Consider the following 19,318-nt stretch of genomic DNA (forward strand, 5'->3'; position numbering starts at 1 on the left):
ATTGTGTGGCTGGTTGTCATATTTTGTAAATAACCTAGGTGCTAATGTAAACACATTAGGTAGTGCTCTATACTGCTAGAGCTGAGCCATCCAATTAGATAAAAATAACGTCCGTGGTCACCTGTTATGGGTACTGAAATTGTAAGCATCCTTTGAATCAATGCTTGCCATTTTCGTTCTTAAAACGAATATACTTAACAATAGAAAAGGTTTCTGTTCTTAAAACAAATATATCGTTTTATTTATTTTTCACTTTTTTTTTTAAAACCTTTTCTATTTATTTATTTATTTATTTAATTTTATGATATATGGTCCCTAGATAAGGGACATATCAGACATTTAAACTGATAAGAACAGATATTATACTTGATCTTAGCCAAAAAGCCGAGATCTGATCTATGATTGATGCGTCAAGCGCCATATCATATTTTGTTAGGAAGGGAATGCGTAGATAATAATTCTTCCCTTGCAATGCAGCTAAAACCCCATCTGTTGCTGATGTCCAGTGTCTGTATCCCTTATGACATATTTGGTAATTGGTGATTATGTCTGGATACGAGTAGATCGGCATCTGGTGTTCCATATCGTGTAGAAACATCAGCAAATACTATAGCCCAACTTGGTGTTCTCCTCCAAATTCCTCTCTCGATATATCAGCTGGACTAGAAGATTATGTGTTGTAAAATTCTATTGTGTATCCCCGGATACTGTTTAAGATATGAGTGTCAAAAAGTTATTTATTCGATGTCTTCTCGCACCAACCTCCTTGCTTCCTTCTGGTTTTACTGTTTTCTTCTGGATCCCCGAGGCCGTGTGTTGTGGGTGTACACATCTTCCAGCATAGGGGCGATACCTTTGAGGATGATGTTTGGACGTTTAGATGAGCTCCAGTTTGGCTTCATTGTCCAACTCCTTGACCTTCTAGATAGGTCACCCCCAAATAAAAAGATTTTGCTAGGAGGTTTCGGGTTTACACAGGCCCGCGTCAATCCCGGTTGGATGTAACCAGATGCATAAATTGATTAGTTTAGTACATTCAGGGATTTACAATCCCCGGTGGCAAGTGACAGCTATGGTGTCAGCTAATGTTTGCCCCTGCAGTAGATAGAAAACATATGGTCTATGCTGGCGTAGTCGCGGGTTCTTCATGTAGTCACTCACGTGACTCCGAAGTAAAATGCAAATTATAGTACCCTACTTAAGAAATTAAATGCTTTAATCAAATTCTGGAAAACGCTTCCGATGTCTTTAATAGGGCGAATAAATGCTATAAAAATGATTTTTCTACCACAAATTCTATACCTATTCCAGTCAATTCCAATATACCTACCACTGGACTCAACATTACAAATTTTATATGGGACTATAAATCCCACAGAATACAAAGAACACACTTGAGCAAACCTAAAGAATTGGGTGGTTTAGCACTTCCTAACTTTATGTACTATTATTGGGCAGTAAATATCAAAAACATGATTCACCTGCTGGACAGTTCTGCCCAGCAGGTGGATTGGATTGTAATGGAGAGAGAGGACTGCTCCCCTTGCAATATTGGAGCGATCCTCCTCTCACCAATGAACCTGAATAACACAAAATACAATAAAAATCCAATTATACATAGTACAATTAGAACTTGGAAACAAATAAAACATAACCTAAAATTAAGAAATCTATCTCTTTTATCTCCAATAGTTAATAACCCGTCGTTTAAACCTTCTATTATAGATAAATCATTTACACAATGGGAAAGAATAGGAATTAAAACGCTCGGAGACATGTATGAAACTGGAAAATTATTATCATTTCAACAATTACAATTAAAATACAATTTGAGAAATAATCATTATTTTAAATATTTTCAAATATGTGACTATCTGAAAAAATATACACACAATTATTATAATGTGCCTCCAGATTTACTGGACGAAGCAATGAAGACAAGGGCCGAATCAGCAAATTTAATATCATACTTGCATAATATAGATATATAAATATAGAAATACCATCAACCGACGGTATTAGAAGAGACTGGGAACAAGAACTAGCTATAAAAATTTCAAAAGAGAAGTGGGATAAACATTTACTATATGTGCATAAATGCTCGATTAACGTAAGACACACTCTAATTCAATTTAAGATCTTACATAGATTATACTATTAAAAAACAAAATGAGTAAACTTTTTCCTAACGTCTCACCTATTTGTGATAAATGCCTATCTCAAGAAGCTACTATAGCGCACTCATTTGTTTTTTTTAATAAAAATTCAAAAATTTTGGATTGAAATTTTTGAAATCGTTACAAAATTATTTAAAATAAAATTGATACCAAAAGCAGAATGGATTATCTTTGGAACAATGGAAGGCAGCCCTGAACTAAATGTGTTTCAAAAGAATCTATTTAATTACGGGTTAATAAATGGAAAAAAGCTTATACTTAAATTCTGGAAAAACGCTCCTATACCAATAATAAATATGTGGATTTCAAATATGTTTGAAACATTACACCTGGAAGATATGAGACTCCTTCATGCAGGCAAATCAGACCACTTCCAAAAGACGTGGTCTGCATTTATCGACTTACTACAAGTATAAGGTGCAACAGTACTTTAAAAAGAAATGGTGTCAGGATCTGGTAAGGGGGAATGAAAAATACGAAGTTGGTATATCCCTTTTTGCGCGGCCTTCATAATAGAGCTTTTGTTTCTTTTTCTTTTTTTCTTTTCTATGGCCTATTTCTTAACTTTTTTCCCTAACTCTTTGCTTCACCAGACTGATTCCTGGGATGTCAGGACTGTCTTATGAAGAAAGACTGGATAGACTTGGTTTATACTCTCTAGAATTTAGGAGATTGAGAGGGGATCTTATAGAAACTTACAAAATTCTTAAGGGGTTGGACAGGCTAGATGCAGGAAGATTGCTCCCGATGTTGGGGAAGTCCAGGACAAGGGGTCACACCTTAAGGATAAGGGGGAAATCCTTTAAAACCGAGATGAGAAGAACTTTTTTCACACAGAGAGTGGTGAATCTCTGGAACTCCCTGCCACAGAGGGTAGTCGAGGCCAGTTCATTGGCTATATTTAAGAGGGAGTTAGATGTGGCCCTGGTGGCTAAGGGGATCAGAGGGTATGGAGAGAAGGCAGGTACGGGATACTGAGTTGGATGATCAGCCATGATCATATTGAATGGCGGTGCAGGCTCGAAGGGCCGAATGGCCTACTCCTGCACCTAATTTCTATGTTTCTATTTCTATGTTAATGGGTCTTTCTTTTTGATCACTCTTTTACAATATCACGACTTTCTCTCACTTTCTTTACTTTCTTTATTTCTCTTTCTTTTTAAAGTTTAGAAAATGAAGTGGTACAATAAATGTAATAAGATATATTTGGCTTGTACTATTGTAATGTACTGTACTTCTAATAAATAACATTATTTAAAAAAACAAACAGAAAAAACATCCTACCCCTGCCCTTATCGATCACCTTTGTCACCTCCTCAAAAAACTCACTCAACTTAGTAAGACATTACCTTCGGCTACAGATCCATAATTAGCCCATTCCCTTCCAAATGGTAAAAACCCTATCCTGAAGAATCCTCTCCAATTGTTTTCCTACCAGTGGTGTGAGGCTCATTGGCCTATCATTCCCTGTACAAAATTGTACAATTGTGATCCTTGTCCAAGGAAATTGGCCACTCTCCAGTCTTCCGGGAACTTGCTTGTACCTGGAGAAAATGCAAACATCTTCATCAAGGTTCCTGCAATCTCCTCTCATGCTCCTCTTAATAACCTGAGATAGATCCCATCAGGCCCTTGGGATTTATCCACCTTAATACCACCCACTCCTTGATCTCAAATTGCCCTTGCATTAATAGTAATCTCCGCACTGATCGCACGGTCCTCCATGCACTCCTTTATGAATACAGATGCTAAGTATTCATTTAGTGCCTCACCTGTATTATCTGACTCCAAGTACAAATTCCTTCCGTTATCCTTGAGCAGTTCTACCTTCTACCCTGGTCACATTACCCTCTTGATTTTCAAGTATGCATAAAAAATCTTAGAACTTTAAAAATAAAATCCAACTTACAACTTTAAAAATAAAATCCAACTAGCCCAAAGCATTTCATGATCCCTTTTTACTACCCCTTAAGCCTTTTTACTACCCCTTTGATCATCCAAAATGTCCTTACTTTGCCATCCTTATCCCTGTACATGGTACTTGGCGGCCTTTAAATGACTCCCACATGTCAGATGTGGAATTACCCGACAATAAATACTCCCAATTTTTTCTCCCCATCGCCTGCCAAATAATGTTGTAATCTCTTTTACTCCGATTTAATACCTTCGTCCAAAGTCCAGAGTTATCCATGTTCAAAACAATCTTAAAACTATGGCGTTGTAATCACTGTTCCCAAACTTCTCTTTCACTGAAACACATAGGCTTGGTTCCCAATACCAGATTCAGTTATAGCCCCTCTTCGAGTTGGACCATCTACATGCTGTTTTAGGAAAGACCTTTGGATACTCTCATTAAAAAGCTGCCCCATCTAAGCCTTTTTCACTGAGTAGGTGGCAGTCAATATTGGGGAAGTAAGACTCCCCCATTACGACAACCCCATTGCTTTGGTATTTTTCTATAGGCTGTCTATATATCCTTTCCTTTCTCTCCTGTTGGCTGTTCTGGGGCCAACAGAACAACCACATTAGAGTCTCCCCTCCTCCTTCCTAGGTCTCCCACATGCATACTGTCACTGCATCTTCCTTTCTTTTTCCTGCCCTCCCCCACCCCCCCTCCCTCCCCCCCGATATCGGAAAAGGGGTCTCGACCCAAAACGTCGCCTATTCCTTCTCTCTATAGATGCTGCCTCACCCGCTGAGTTCCTCCAGCATTTTTGTCTACCTTCAAATTTTCCCACATCTGCAGTTTTTTCTTAAACAAACCACATTACAATGATTGGACCTTGCTTATTTTTGAGCTCCACCTATATCATCTTGGTGAACGGACATTTTAGTCCATCCTCTCAGAGTACCGCCACTACAGTGTCCCTGATGAGTAGATGAGCTCCTCCATTTTTTTACTTCCCCCTCTATCACAGCCGGGGTGTCGCCTGTATGGTCGTGAGTAGTCTCCTCAGTCGTATTTCTGGTCGCCGTTGACGACCTATGACGGGTGCTGGCAGTCGCCGAAAAAGTTGCATAAGTGGGACAGGCCCATTAGCCTCTCCTTGCCTGTCTTTCAGGGCTGCCATATATAATTATTCATTGATGTTTGCATATCATATCTATATATGTGCATTGCTGCCCAGCCAGCAGCTGTCCGTCTTTTCATCACTTTTTAAAAATGTTTTAGTTAGTTAAAGTGTTTTTGTTCTGTAGGTCTAGACCTTTTTATGTGGGGGGTGGGGGGGGGAAGGGGGAAACTATCTTTCAGGGTCCCTACCTGGTCGGAGAGGCAGCTTTTCACCAGACTGCAGTTTCGACCCGTCCTTGCGGCCTACCAGCAGGCCTGGGGCGCTGTTTCCTGTCGGGGACCGCCCAGAACCTCGGCTTCGGTGGCGGCACAGCGCTGGAGCGCAATTGTCGAGCGGAGCGGGTGATGCCTTGCCCGGGTCGCCGCGCTGGAGCTCCGGTGAGCTGAAGACCGCCGAGATAAACATCGCGGAGCTGCGGGTCTTTGGAGCGGCCAGCTGCGGGCGGCGGCGCTGAACTTAAACATCGGGAGCCTGGGATCTCTCGATGAGATCGCCAGTGGTGGAGCTCCAACAGGCGCGGCCTTGTTGGCTTCGGAAGCCGCGGTCTCCGGTGAGGGAAGCGGCCGTTCCAGGGTTCCCATGCCGCCGAGAGGATTCTCCCGACGTCGGAGTACAATCATCCGGCGAGAACGGCCTGGAACATCGGGCCTCCTTAAAGGCAACTGTGGCGTATGGGTGGACGTGGCATGGGGACTGGACACTGTGCCTTCCCTCATAATGGAAACCATTGTGGGGGGATGTTTTTATGTTTAAATTTCTTTATTATTGTTATGTCTGTATTCTTTCTTTATGTGCTGCATGGCAAGAAGCATTTCACTATACATAGGTGTATGAGACCAATAAAATAACCTTTGAATAACCTTTGAACCTTTGATATACTTTTAAAACTGTGTGTGTGTGGATGTATGTCTTTTTGATTTTGCCTTTGATTTTGCCTTTGATTCGATACTCCGCGAAAACCAGACGCAAAAACGCCGAGATATTTACCATTTCGCTAGCGATTTTACTTTTACATTCGCAAATCCACTCATTAAATATAGTCATTTTTCTGTACACATTTTTAATAAAATCCTTCACAAAACTTACTCTTTTCTTTAAATTAGTAGCTGCGGACGTCACAATGCCCTTGCGCTCGCGGCACCGCCACCCGCCTGCCCACTCCAAACCCCGCCCCCTCCCCCCCGCCCGCCCGCTCGCTCACTCACTCACACCAACCTCCCGCCTCCCCACTCATTCACTCCAACCGCCCGCCCGCTCACTCACGCCAATCCCCGCCCGTCCGCTCACTCCAACCCCGACCGCTCACTAACTCCAACCCCGCCCGCAAATCCAACCCCCCGCCCGCCCGCCCGCCCGCTCACCCCAACCCCGCCCGCCCGCTCACTCACGCCAATCCCCGCCCGCTCACTCATTACAACCCCCCACCCACTCACTCACTCCAATCCCGCCCGCCCGCACGCTCACTTCAACCAACCCCAGTCCGCAGATCGCTCTGTGCCTCGCTGGCGGCCCGCAGGCTCACTCAGGATCACGCACGCCCGCCCACTCCCTCCTCCCCGTCGGGGTCTGAAGCGTTCGGGAATCAGTCCTCTGTGACGATCCGGAGATAACCGGCTGGCTCCAGGGGTACAGAGAGGATGCGCCGAGAATGCAAGGCCATGGAGCTGAGGCTCACTCTGAGGCCGACGGCTGCTGGGCGGCCCTACCCTTTCCCTCCCTCCCTTCTCCCCCCCTCCCTTATGCCCCCTCCCTTCCCCCCCCTTCTCTCTCCCCCCTTCTCTCTCTCCCCCCCTTCAAGTCATAAACAAAAAAGAAACTACATTATATCAAGTGTCATTATAATACAACATTACAATCATTGTTCACAATACTCTCAACCCCACGCGGTGACCAGCGCCCACGGAAAACCTCCAAAGTCCCCGTGAACACCGCGTGTTCCCTCTCCAGGGACACACGTGCACGGACGTAGGCCGGAAAGAGGGGCAGGCAGCCGACTCTAGCCTGACCATCAACCGCCTCCTGCCTGGACCCGCGTATGGCCATCTTGGCCAGGCCCAGGCCCAGGAGTAAACCGACAGGTAAGTCCCACCCCCCACTTGGCTCTCCCCACACCCTGCCTTGTGTCCATACACAAGAATCGCAGGACTAAAATGCAACCAGAACTTTAGGAACAACCCCTTCAGATATTGGTACAGGGGCAGTAGCCTCTCACACTCCATATAAACGTGGAACACGGTCTCTTCCTCGCCACAGAAAATACAGGCAGCGGACGAGCCCGTGAACCGACTCAAAGGTTTGTTACATGCCACCGCTCTGTGCAGCACTCTCCACCCCAGGTCCCCAATGTAAAGGGGGACAACTCCCTTGGAGAGGGACCCCCACTGGGGACCTTCCCCGCCTTCAGGTGGTAACACCGTCCGCCATGGAGTGTCGGGACGGGAGACGAAGGCAAGGAGGTGCAGAATGTGCAGGAACATTCTATACAGTGAGCGTCTCTTCGCATCATGAAACGGCACGCTAATCATCTCAGAAAGGCGGCTCAGGTTGTGTGGAGCCGGTGCCCGAGATATATCCCGGAACCGAGGCCCGATGAGCAGATCTGACGGAGCGGGTAAAAGCTCATTCAAAACCACTCTAGGCGCACGCCTTTCCTCGACACCCGCCATGATTGGGTGAGGACCGGCCACTGCCGCAGCCGCAACATCCCCTCCCCTCGTGGAGCAACACGCTGGCTGAAAACAACCAGATTCCTCACATCCCAGTAGAAAACAGGCAAGCCCCTTAGGGCGGGTCGACTGATGCCTGCCACCGGGAGCCACGAGACCCCCCTTAGACAACGACCCCGTCGGAAAAAATATACGTGGCCAAAGTGTGCCATCTGGGGGGGTTCTCTATATACATATACCTCCTCAGAGTCCTGAGGCGGAGAGCCGCCACCTGGGTACGCACGCATACTAAGGACTGGCCGCCCTCCTCTAACGGGAGACTCAGGTCCGCTGCGGAAACCCAGTGCTTCCTATTTCCCCAAAAGAAGTCCACCAGTTTCTTCTGTAAAGCATTTACAAAAATGGAAGGCGGGACAAGAGTAGCCAGCCAGTACCATAACATGGAGGCCACCAGCTGGTTTATGACCAACACCCTCCACTGAAAAGAAAGAACTCCAAGCAGGCCTGACCAGTGCCCCAGCCTGGCAACCACTTTCGTCTCCAACTCCTGCCAGTTTGCCGGTCAAGCATCCTCAGTGGGACTCAGGTACACTCCCAGATAGAGGAGGTGCGTGGTGCTCCACGCAAACATTGCCATCTCCTCTGACAGGGAGTCCACCTGCCACTGACCCACTAAAAGTCCAGAGCACTTGGTCCAATTAATCCTGGCAGAAGATGCAGCCGAGAAAATCTTCTGGCAATCACGCATCCTCCGCAGGTCACCAGGATCGGTGAACATAAGGAGTACATCATCTGCATATGTCGAAAGAACCACCGGGCCAGGTAGGGGCAGGCCTGTCAACCTCTGAAGAAGAAGACACAGGAACGGCTCCACACAGACCGAGTACAACTGACCTGACATGGGACACCCCTGACGGACCCCCCTCCCAAAATGAAAGGGAGCCAACAACGCACCATTAACCTTCACAAGGCACTCCCACTGCATCATATAAAAGGCGGACCCGGGCCACAAAATGCAGTCCAAATCCAAACGCTTGCAACGTCCCGAAAAGGAATTCATGCTCTACCCTATCAAAAGCCTTCTCCTGATCAAGAGACAGAAAAGCAGTTGACTGACCAGTACCCTGTGCTAGATGAATCAGGTCCCTAACCAGGTGGATGTTATCCAGGATGGACCGGCCAGGGACTGTATAGGACTGGTCATGGTGAATCAATTGAGACAGCACGGAGCCCAGGCAATTTGCCATCGCCCGTGCAAAAACTTTATACTCTGTGCATAGGAGAGAGACCGGGCGCCAGTTTTTCAACAAGCGGAGTTCCCCCTTCTTGGGCAGCAGGACAACAACTGCTCTACGCCACGAGAGGGGCATCTCCCCGGTCGCCAGGCTCTCCCCCAGAACCAACATGTAATCACCCCCCAGGATACCCCAGAAGGCTCTTACAAACTCTACCGTCAGCCCATCCAGCCCGGGGGACTTACCCCTCCTGAGCTGATGCAATGCACGAGTCAACACCTCCAAAGATAAAGGGCCATCAAGAAGATCGGCCACCTCCCTATCTACAATCGGTAGACCCTCCCACAGGACCTGCTGAGCTTCCCCGCTGAATCCACCTGCGGAGAATAGGTATCCATAAAAGGACCTGACCAAGGCATAATCCTCTCTGGATCCGTGACAGAGGAGCCATCATTGCGAGCAGCTCTACGAGCTGCTTGCGGGCTCCCCGCCCATTCTCCAGAGAGAAAAAGAAAGGCGAAGCTCGATCCAGATCGTGCAGCATCTGGACCCGCGCCCTCACGTAAGCACCTCGGGACCGCTCAAGTTGCAGGTTCCTCAAGGCTTCCTTCTTCTCCTGAAACACACCCCATTCGCAAGAGTCATCTCCAACCCGACCCAGGCGAGACTCTGCGTCCATCAGCTCCCTCTCAAGCCTCTCGACCGCTGAGTCCCGCCGCCCGGTCGACCCCCACGTGTATTCCTTACAAAAAAGACGGATGTGAGCTTTCCCCACATCCCACCACTGCCTAAGGGAAGAGAAGCACCTCTGCCTCTCTCTCCACCTCACCCAAAACCGACTGAATGACTACCGGAAACACCGATCTTCCAGCAGCCGGTTATTAAAGTGCCAGTAAGCAGACCCGGCCCGAGCGCGCGCTGGATTAAAATCCACACGCACCAGACAGTGGTCCGAGCACGGCACCAGCTGCATTGAGGCCGCTGAGACACGGGAAACAAACGCTCGGGAGATATATATTCGATCAATGCGGGAACCACCGCCCTCAGACGTCCGCGAAAAAGCAGTGGAATCTGGGTTGAAGCCCCGCCACGCATCAACCAACTCAAAAGAATCAATCAACCCTCTCAGCTTTCAATCCTCTTTGCTACAGCAGGGGCACACTGAGTACCAGAATGGTATAGCACCTCAAGTGTGCAATTAAAGTCCCCCCAAGGAAGACACACTCTCCCCTATCAATAGTGCTCAACAGAGCAGTCACCTCCTGAAGTAGGCCAGCCTGCATCGTGCCGGAGTTGGGGGCATACACGTTAATGAAATGCAATGGCATGCCATCCAGGCTCACGGCCAGATGGAGCAAACGTCCTGGCACAACTTCTTGCACTTTTATAACATTTGGCAGGAAATTCTGAGCCAACAGAAAGGCCACCTCACTCGAATTTGAGCTAAGATGACTCATGTAGACCTCACCTTCCCACTCCAATCTCCAGGTGGGTTCATCACTGACAACAGTATGCGTCTCCTGCAGAAAACACACTGCAAATTTCCCCTCCCTAAGGACTGATAAAAGCTGGAATCTGCGAAAACTCGTTCTACTCCCGTTTAAGTTTAATGTAGCTACTATGCATGTGCAGGCACACTAAATTGAAACCCTCACACTTCTCCTCGTGGGCTCTGTAGCCCTCTCTCTTAGGAACTCCAAAAAGTCCCTAAACTGGCACTTCTCAGAGTCAGGAAGACCACTATCCTTGGTGGCAAGGATAGCCTCGAGAGTTTTAACTAACCCGGCAGATCAGCCCACCATCTCTTAGCAACCTCAATCTTTGTCCTGTTGGTACGGCTTAATTTTAGAAACTCCCGCACCTCACAGATAACAATTGCATGAGACTCGTCCTTGGTTCCTGGGCTATCGGCCAAGTTACTCGCACCTGACACAACAAGCTCAGCATCACCAAGGTCATTTTCAGAAGTCGAAAGAGCTCTCTGGAATTTTGCTAACCCCTCCACACAAACTGGCCCCATCACTCTCCCCCATGACACCACCCCCAGGATCAATGCCGGGAAAGGATCCCGAAGCCCCTATCCACATCACGCAGCCCACTGACTGCCTGGGCTCCTGCGCTCTGCCCTCACCCTCTACATCAGGGCCTGGGGAAGAAAAAACAAGAGGCACCCCCAGGGTCTGTGGTAAACTGGCACCCCCAGAATCTGAAAGAGGATCGCTGCCTGAAATAGCTCCGACCTCCACAGCACCTAAAGCACCCCCTCCACTGGCAACACCCAGAGGCTCTCCACTTGCTTTTTTACTCTCCCCTGCCAACTCAGCCGGCAGTACAATACACACCCCAGCACCTCCATTGGCTCTAATATGGAGAACAGATTGGTACACCATTCCCCCCGATCCCCCTCCCTCGGGCTGACTCTGCTCATCCCCCGTCTCAGGGTCCACACTACCAGGGGAGCTTACCCCACCCTCTAGCGTGCCAACACCCTCAGTAGGCCTCTGAAACGAGGGGACCTCCTCTGACCCAGAGGACACACTCCCAGGGGAGCTAAGCTCAACACGTGATGAGATAACTCCCTCGGAGGGCCCCTGAGACGAAAGGACATCCCCCCGGCCAGAGGACACACCTCCAGAGGGGTCTACCCTATCACCTGATCTTGTGGTACCCTCGGGAGATCCCTGAAGTGGAGGCTCAACCTCCAACCCAGAAGACATCAGTTCCTGACCTCCAACCACATCCGTGGTGGAAGGTCTGGAAAAATACACCCCCCTAACTTTGGACCCACGTCCTTGCTCTTCCTCGCCAGGCCCAATCCTCCGTTTTGTCATAGCATGCGACAGTGTGGTGACCTCCATAAGGAAAGGGTCTTCCGCCTCCACACAACCCCCATCCACTTTACCACCCGCTCGTTTTACCTTCCCTACCCCCATCAGAGCCACCTCAGCTCCTTGCTGGGCCACGGCAGTTGCACTCTGGACCTCACTGGAGCTGACAGGCACCCCTTGGGTGATCTCCGCACTCGGCAGATGCACACCCGCCTGCTTTTGATTCGCTTGGGTGTTCTTTTTCTGCTTATTCTTCTTCTTCTTCTGCTGCTCCCATTTCTCTCCACCCTCCTCCTGTGCCTCACATTCAGCCACCACCACAGGTTCAGGATGTAGGGGGTGGGGGCCCTCACTGCCCGGGGTCCGCAAGGCGGAATTTGCAGACCCAGAAGGGCTATCTCCACCGCCCCGGATCACCGAGGCAGAGCCGGCAGCCACAGCCATGTCAGCAATTCCACCCTGCCCCACCGAGGCATGCCGAGCCACCCCTGATGGGCCAGCAGTGCATTCCTGGGCCGCTGCACTAGAAGTTCTAGCAGCGACCCCGTGATTAGGACATTCCCTACGGAGATGTCCATAACCACCGCACGCATGACACCGTGCCTTTCCCCAACTCCAACGCACGGTTCTAGGGAGACCCCTACACTCCACCTCGAAGCTCCCCTCATCGCCTTCCCCCACCCCCACCTTCACAAACACCCTCCTCTTGAAACTGAGAATCTCTTTTTCCTCCGGGCCCCCCCCAGGGTGCGTGAGCCTAAAGCACTTAGACCACACCTCCCCAATCTGAGACAGGTACGGAATGAGTGTCGCATCCGGAATACATGTAAGGCAACTCCGCAGGAGAACCGGTCTCACCCTGGACACCCATGGGTCCACCTGTATATGGACCCCCCCCACTGAAATCCCCCTCTCCAACACTGTGGCCACATCCTCCCGGGTCTTCAATATCATCTCAACCTTTCCCCTCTCGAGCTCGGAAGAGACAATAGCCCCCCTCCCAAGAAGGGCATTCATAGCCTTCGTAATTACTCCCCTGGACATCTGGGGCCTAGTTTGAACCGAAATACCAAAACTGTCCCAGTCCAAGTCAACATGAGGCTCATATTCAGATGGCCTCGCTTCCGCTGCTGATGTCACTGCTGCGTAGCTCCTCTCCTTCGGCCGAGCCCCCGCCATCGCCATCCGGACAGAGGCACAAACCAGCTCCCGGCACCCCAGCAGCTCAGCAAATTAATTCCCAGGGACAGTCACAGTCCAAAGCAATCCTCAAAAAGCAAAGTCCTCCAGCTGAAGAAGGAAAGTTCCCAAGCTCATCCACATCCGAAAACAGCTCACCCTGTCTTGCCGAACGCAAAAGCACCTTCTTCACATTAAGCCAGGCAGCCGCACTGTGCAAAATGACTTTAGGGCAGAGAAACAGTGCCAAAACACGACAACGGCACCGAAAAACTTAAAACCCTCGATATCCAGGCACTCTTGGCAGTCCACCAATGACAGCCGCACCCTGCTCCCTCGACAATGTAGAGAAGTCTCAGGGATTTTCACACTTCTGGAGGGATTTTTAAATCAAAGGAAAGTTGCAACAGTCCAACAATAAGTCAACCTATGAAGCCCCTTTGCCTCTGTTCCTCCCATCGACAGAATCCTTGAAAGGCTGCTTACACCTTCTCAGTCTCTCTCTCTCTCTCTCTCTCTCTCTCTCTCTCTCTCTCTCTCTCTCTCTCTCTCTCTCTCTCTCTCTCTCTCTCTCTCTCTCTCTCTCTCTCTCTCTCACTCTCTCTCTCTCTCTCTCTCTCTCTCTCTCTCTCTATCTCTCTCTCATAAACTACCTCTACCCCTCCACTACCCCCCTCTCAGTCCCCCTCTCAGTCCCCCTCTCCCTCCTCCTCTCTCTCCTCCCATCTATCTCTCCCTCTCCTCCTTCCCTCCACCCCCCTCTCCCTCTGTCTCTTGCCCTACTCAGCCCCCCTCTCTCTGTCTCTCCCCCTTCTCTCTCTCCCCATTCTCTCTCTCCCCATTCTCTCTCTGCCCTCACTCTCTACCACCCCCTCTCTTAATAATATTACCATAACATCAAGGGGGGGGGTAGTTAGCATGTGTGTGGGGGTGGTTAGTGCATGTGACGCTGCATGCCGCCCCCCCAGTCCCCCACCCCTCCACCGCAACTGGGCGTTGGAGGAACAGACCCAATGGGTCTGCACTTGGTCTAGTATAGATTAAAAATGGTGTAGATGTTGAATAACTACATTTAGACATACTTTGTGATGTGTTGGAATTAAATAAACCTCACAACTGATTTTCAAAATAGTAAGATTTATAATTATAAGGCCTGGACCTTGAGTGGCTACACTGAACATAGACAGCACGGGAACAGACCCGTCGGCTCACAACATCTGTGTCGGATATAATACCAAGAGAAATAGTTTGACAGTCTGTGATCAAACAGGGATTAGAGTAATTGACAGCAGTGTTCTTTCTTATAATGTCTTTACTATTCAGTCTTTTGCAGTCAGCAGCAGTTGGTTATTTAGGCTATCTGCTTGAGCTGGTCACAGTCTTAAACCTGTCATTGTGTTTAAGAAACATTTCAACTGCCGCCTCCTGAACGCTGATCATTTCTCCAGTTTTGAATATCAACTAATTATAGTTGGTCTAATCTGTCCACTTTTATTTGTTCTTGTGTATCGCCCACCAAAAATGCATAAGGACTTTATCTCACAATTTGCTGATCTTGTTGCTAGTTTGTTGCCCAAATTTGACCGGGTCCTGATTCTTGGTGACTTTAACATTCATGTCTGCTGTCCCACTAAGTGAATTTATGAACCTGGTTGAGTCCTTCAATCTGACTCTACTTACGACTGGACCCACGCACAAGCTTGGCCATACACTCGACCTGGTGCTATCGTCTGGTCACCCAATTTGTAATACAGAAATTATTGATGCCTATCTGTCTGATTATTGTGCAATTATATTCGATGCATCTCTGCCTTTCTCTCCCTCAAAATCCCATCTCCCTGCTCGCTACTGCCGCTACGTAAACTGTTCGACTGCCAGTAATTTCTCTGAGGCTCTAATAGCCGCCCCCAACATCTGCACCATCGAGGCATCTCCCCTCAATCTCAGCACTGATTACCTCATTTCTTTGTGATCAAAATGATCCTGCTGTGGGGGGCCGTTCATGTTAAATTCTATAGTGTGTTGTGTCTTTTCTTCTTTATTTTGTACGGATGTATGGAAACCCAATTTCTTTTATGTACAGCACTTTGGTTTCAACGCGAGTTGATTTAAATGTGCTATATAAATAAAAATTACTTACTTCTTCTTCTTCTTTCGTGTGGCGTGCACAGCCTAAAGTTGTTGGACAATTTGTTCTATTTGATCTTCCGTTTGTGCACGTCGAGTTGATGGCATTAGTCGAAACAGGGCGGACCACGTGAAGGTTGCAATCTTCCACCCCACTTACTTACTATTGTTTCTTCCTACTTTCCTTCATTCTCAAATGAGAGCTTTTATATTCTCCAAAGTGAATAAATGAGATCATTACTTGGAACAGAATTCATAGATTCATAGTTCTACAAAAAATGACATTTGGCCCATTTCTCTCTGAAACTTTTCTATTCACATGCCTGTACAAATGCCTTTTAGATGTTGGAATTGTACCTTCCTCGACCACCTTCTTCAAACACCCATCCCTTCTGTATGGAAAAATTGCCCCATAAATCCCTTTTAAACCTTCCCCCTCTTACCTTAAATTTATCTCTCTGATTTTTAATTCCTCTCACCGTAAAAATAAAAAGACTGTGGCTATCTATCTATGCCCCATACAATTTTACAAGCTTCTACATGGTTATCCTTCAGTCTCCTATGCTCTGGGTAAAATAGCTCTACCTATCCAATTTCTCCTTGGAATTAAAGCCCTAAAAGTCCATGCAACATTCCTGTCAATCTTTTCTGCATCCTCTCTAGTTTAATCATATCTGTCCTGTAGCATTGTGACTAGAAATGTACCCAATAACCCAGATGTGCTGTAACCAGCAACTTGTAACATGGCATCCCAACTCCTGTACTCAATGCCTCGGTCAACAAAGGCAAGCTTACCAAATATCTTCCTCATCACTCTCTACCTGTAGCCACTTTCAGGGGATTATGTATCTGTATTCCTGGGCCTCGCACAGGCTCCTTCTATTCATTGTATTTGTACACATATGGTTTAACTTCCAAAAATGCATGTTTTCACTTGTCTGAGTTAAATTTTACCAACCAGTCCATAGTCCATTTTCCCATTTGATCCATATCCTGTTGTAATCTTAGACAATCATTTCCATTGTCCACTATGCCACTAATTTTAGTTTCATCAGCACATTTACCTATCACGCCACCTATATTCTCTTCCAAAAGATGACAAACAATAAAAAACCCAGTATTGATTCCCAAGGGATTCACCACTCATTTCAGATCTTCAATTTAAAAAGCAACTCTCCGATCCCACTGACACTCCTCGACTCAATCGCTCACAGGCCCGTGGTTCCACTGCTGGATTGCATGGCATTAACTGTCACAATAGACAATAGGTGCAGGAATAGGCCATTCGGCCCACCGGTTCCCCTTTATCCACCCGGGTTGTTACTTCCTCAAAGAATTCGAGCAGATTCGTTAAACAGGACTTCCCCTTCACAAAACCATGCTGGTTCTGTCCGATGAAGTCATGTTTATCCAGGTGCCCCGTTAGTGTTTCTTTAATAATTGTCTCTAACATTTTACCCACCACCGATGTTAGACTAACTGGTCTATAGTTACCCGCCTTCTGTTTACTTCCTTTTTTAAATATAGGTGTTACATTGGCCATTTTCCAATCCACTGGGACCGTTCCTGCCTCCAGGGAGTTTTGGAAAATTATCACCAATGCATCCACAATCCCCACCGCTATCTCCCTCAAGACCCTTGGATGTAATCCATCAGGCCCAGGGGATTTATCCTCCTTCAGTCTCATTAATTTCCCTAATACCACCTCCTTGGTGATCTTAATAGTATTTAGCTCCTCCATTCCTACCGCCCCCTGTTTATCCAGCGTCGGAATATTTTTTGTGTCTTCTATGGTGAAGACTGATACAAAATACTCGTTTAATGCCTTTGCCATTTCCATGTTCCCCACCAACAACTCTCCAGTCTCACCCTCCAATGGACCAACGTTCACCTTAGCCACCCTTTTTCTTTTTATATAGCTATAAAAACTCTTACTATTAGTTTTTATGTTGTTCGCTAAATTCCTTTCATAGTCTATTTTCCCCGTCTTAATTAATCTCTTAGTTATTTTTTGCTGACCTTTAAATGCTTCCCAATCCTCTACCCTCCCACTATCTCTGGCTACCTTATATGCCCTTGCCTTCAGCCGAATACTATCCTTTATAGTTTTACTGAGCCATGGCTGACTGTTCTTACCCTTACCCCTTTTTTTCTTCATAGGAATAAATTTTTCTTGAAGGTTATACAGTAGATCCTTAAACGTACACCACTGCTCATGTACCGTCTTATTCTTGAGTCAGCTATCCCAGTCAACTTTGATCAGCTCAGTCCTCATACCTTCATAATCCCCCTTATTTAGACTAAGTACCCTAGCCTGAGTTTCAACCTGCTCCCCTTCTATTTGAATATGGAATTCGACCATATTGTGGTCACTTGTTCCCAACGAGTCCCTAACTATGACATTTTTAATTAATCCTGCTTCATTACACAGGACCAGATCCAAGATTGCCTCCCCCCTTGTCGGTTCTGTGACATACTGTTCTAGGAACCCGTCTCTAATACATTCTATAAACTCTTCCTCTAGTCTACCCTGCCCAGTTTGGTTTGCCCAATTAATATGAAAATTGAAGTCCCCCATGATTACAGCAGTTCCCTTTTTACATGCGTCAACTATTTGCAGATTTATGTTCTGACTAACAGCGTCACAGCTATTTGGAGGTCTATAAATTACACCCACTAGTGTTTTTTTCCCTTTGTTATTCTCTATCTGTACCCAAGCTGTTTCACTATCCTGATCCTTCAACGCAATATCCTTCCTCTCTATTGCCGTTATTCCCTCCCTTATTAAAAGGGCCACCCCTCCTCCCTTTCTTTCCTGTCTATCTTTTCTAATTGTCGAGTACCCCTCTATATTTAACTCCCAGTCCTGATCCCCTTGCAGCCATGTCTCCGTAATGGCCACGATATCATAACTATATATACTTAATTGCACCGTTAATTCATTTATCTTATTTCGAATACTCCGTGCATTTAGATAAAGCACTTTCAGATGATTTTTACTACCCTTCCTTTCCGTTTTTGCCCCTTTTACATCTAGAGCTTTATCTTCACACATTCTGGATCCTCCTGTCACATTTTGATTTTCCGTTTCCCCACTTATACCCTGCTCTATTTCCTCTACCCCTGCCGTTATTTCCCCCCTTGATACCTCCCCCCTGCTACTTAGTTTAAAGACCTCTCTACTGCCCTAGTTATATGATTTGCCAGGACCCCAGTCCCAGCACCGTTCAGGTGAAGTCCGTCCTTACAGAACAGATCCCCCCTGTCCCAGTACTGGTGCCAGTGGCCCAAGAAACCAAACCCATTTTTCCCACACCAGTCTTTGAGCCACGCATTCAGCTTTGCTGACTCTGTGCTATGCATAGTTTTAAACCCAGACTGGAAAACCTCCCGAATATTATGCTCGTCCAAGAAGAGTTTTAGCTGAGCATAAACAACTTTCTCCAGAATTTTAGAAATAAAAGGCATTTGGAGATCGGTCTAAAATTGGCCAGAACAGTTTGATCCAGGCCAGGTTTCTTAAGTAGTGGTTGCACTACTGCATGTTTAAAACTTACGGGGACAACCCCAGAACACAAGCTGCTGTTGATAATGGCAAGAACCGACTGCCCTATACTGGGGAAAACCTCTTTAAAAAGATGAGGAGGGACAGCATCACAAGGGGAACCCGATGGCTTAATATGGTTAACCACATCCTCTAAACGCGACAATGTCACAGGCACAAACTTATCCAATACCACCAGGCATGGGACAGAAACAGAGGGGTCAGAGGCAGGAGCTGAAATGAGAGCTCTTATGGAAACAACCTTATTAATAAAAAAGTGCAGGAAGTCATTGCACATTTCGGACGATGCTTCCAGACAGGCAGGCTGTGGGGCATTAAGAACAGAGTCAATGATTTTAAATAGCACACGTGGGTCGTGACGCATACACACAATAATGTTTGACAGGTATTCTCTTTTGGCCTCTTTAAGAAAGCACATCAGCGCCTCTACTTCCTGAGAAGATTACGGAGAGTCGGTTTGTCAAGGA

The 19,318-nt window shown here is 47.1% G+C and overlaps 1 pseudogene; it reads right to left on the reverse strand.

The window, feature by feature from the left end:
• Nucleotides 1-287: 287 nt before the first annotated feature.
• LOC116985416 lies at nt 288-396 on the reverse strand (annotated as a pseudogene).
• Between the last annotated feature and the right edge of the window lie 18,922 nt (nt 397-19,318).

This window comes from Amblyraja radiata, chromosome 21, assembly GCF_010909765.2.
Source record: "Amblyraja radiata isolate CabotCenter1 chromosome 21, sAmbRad1.1.pri, whole genome shotgun sequence".
Taxonomy (NCBI): domain Eukaryota; kingdom Metazoa; phylum Chordata; class Chondrichthyes; order Rajiformes; family Rajidae; genus Amblyraja; species Amblyraja radiata.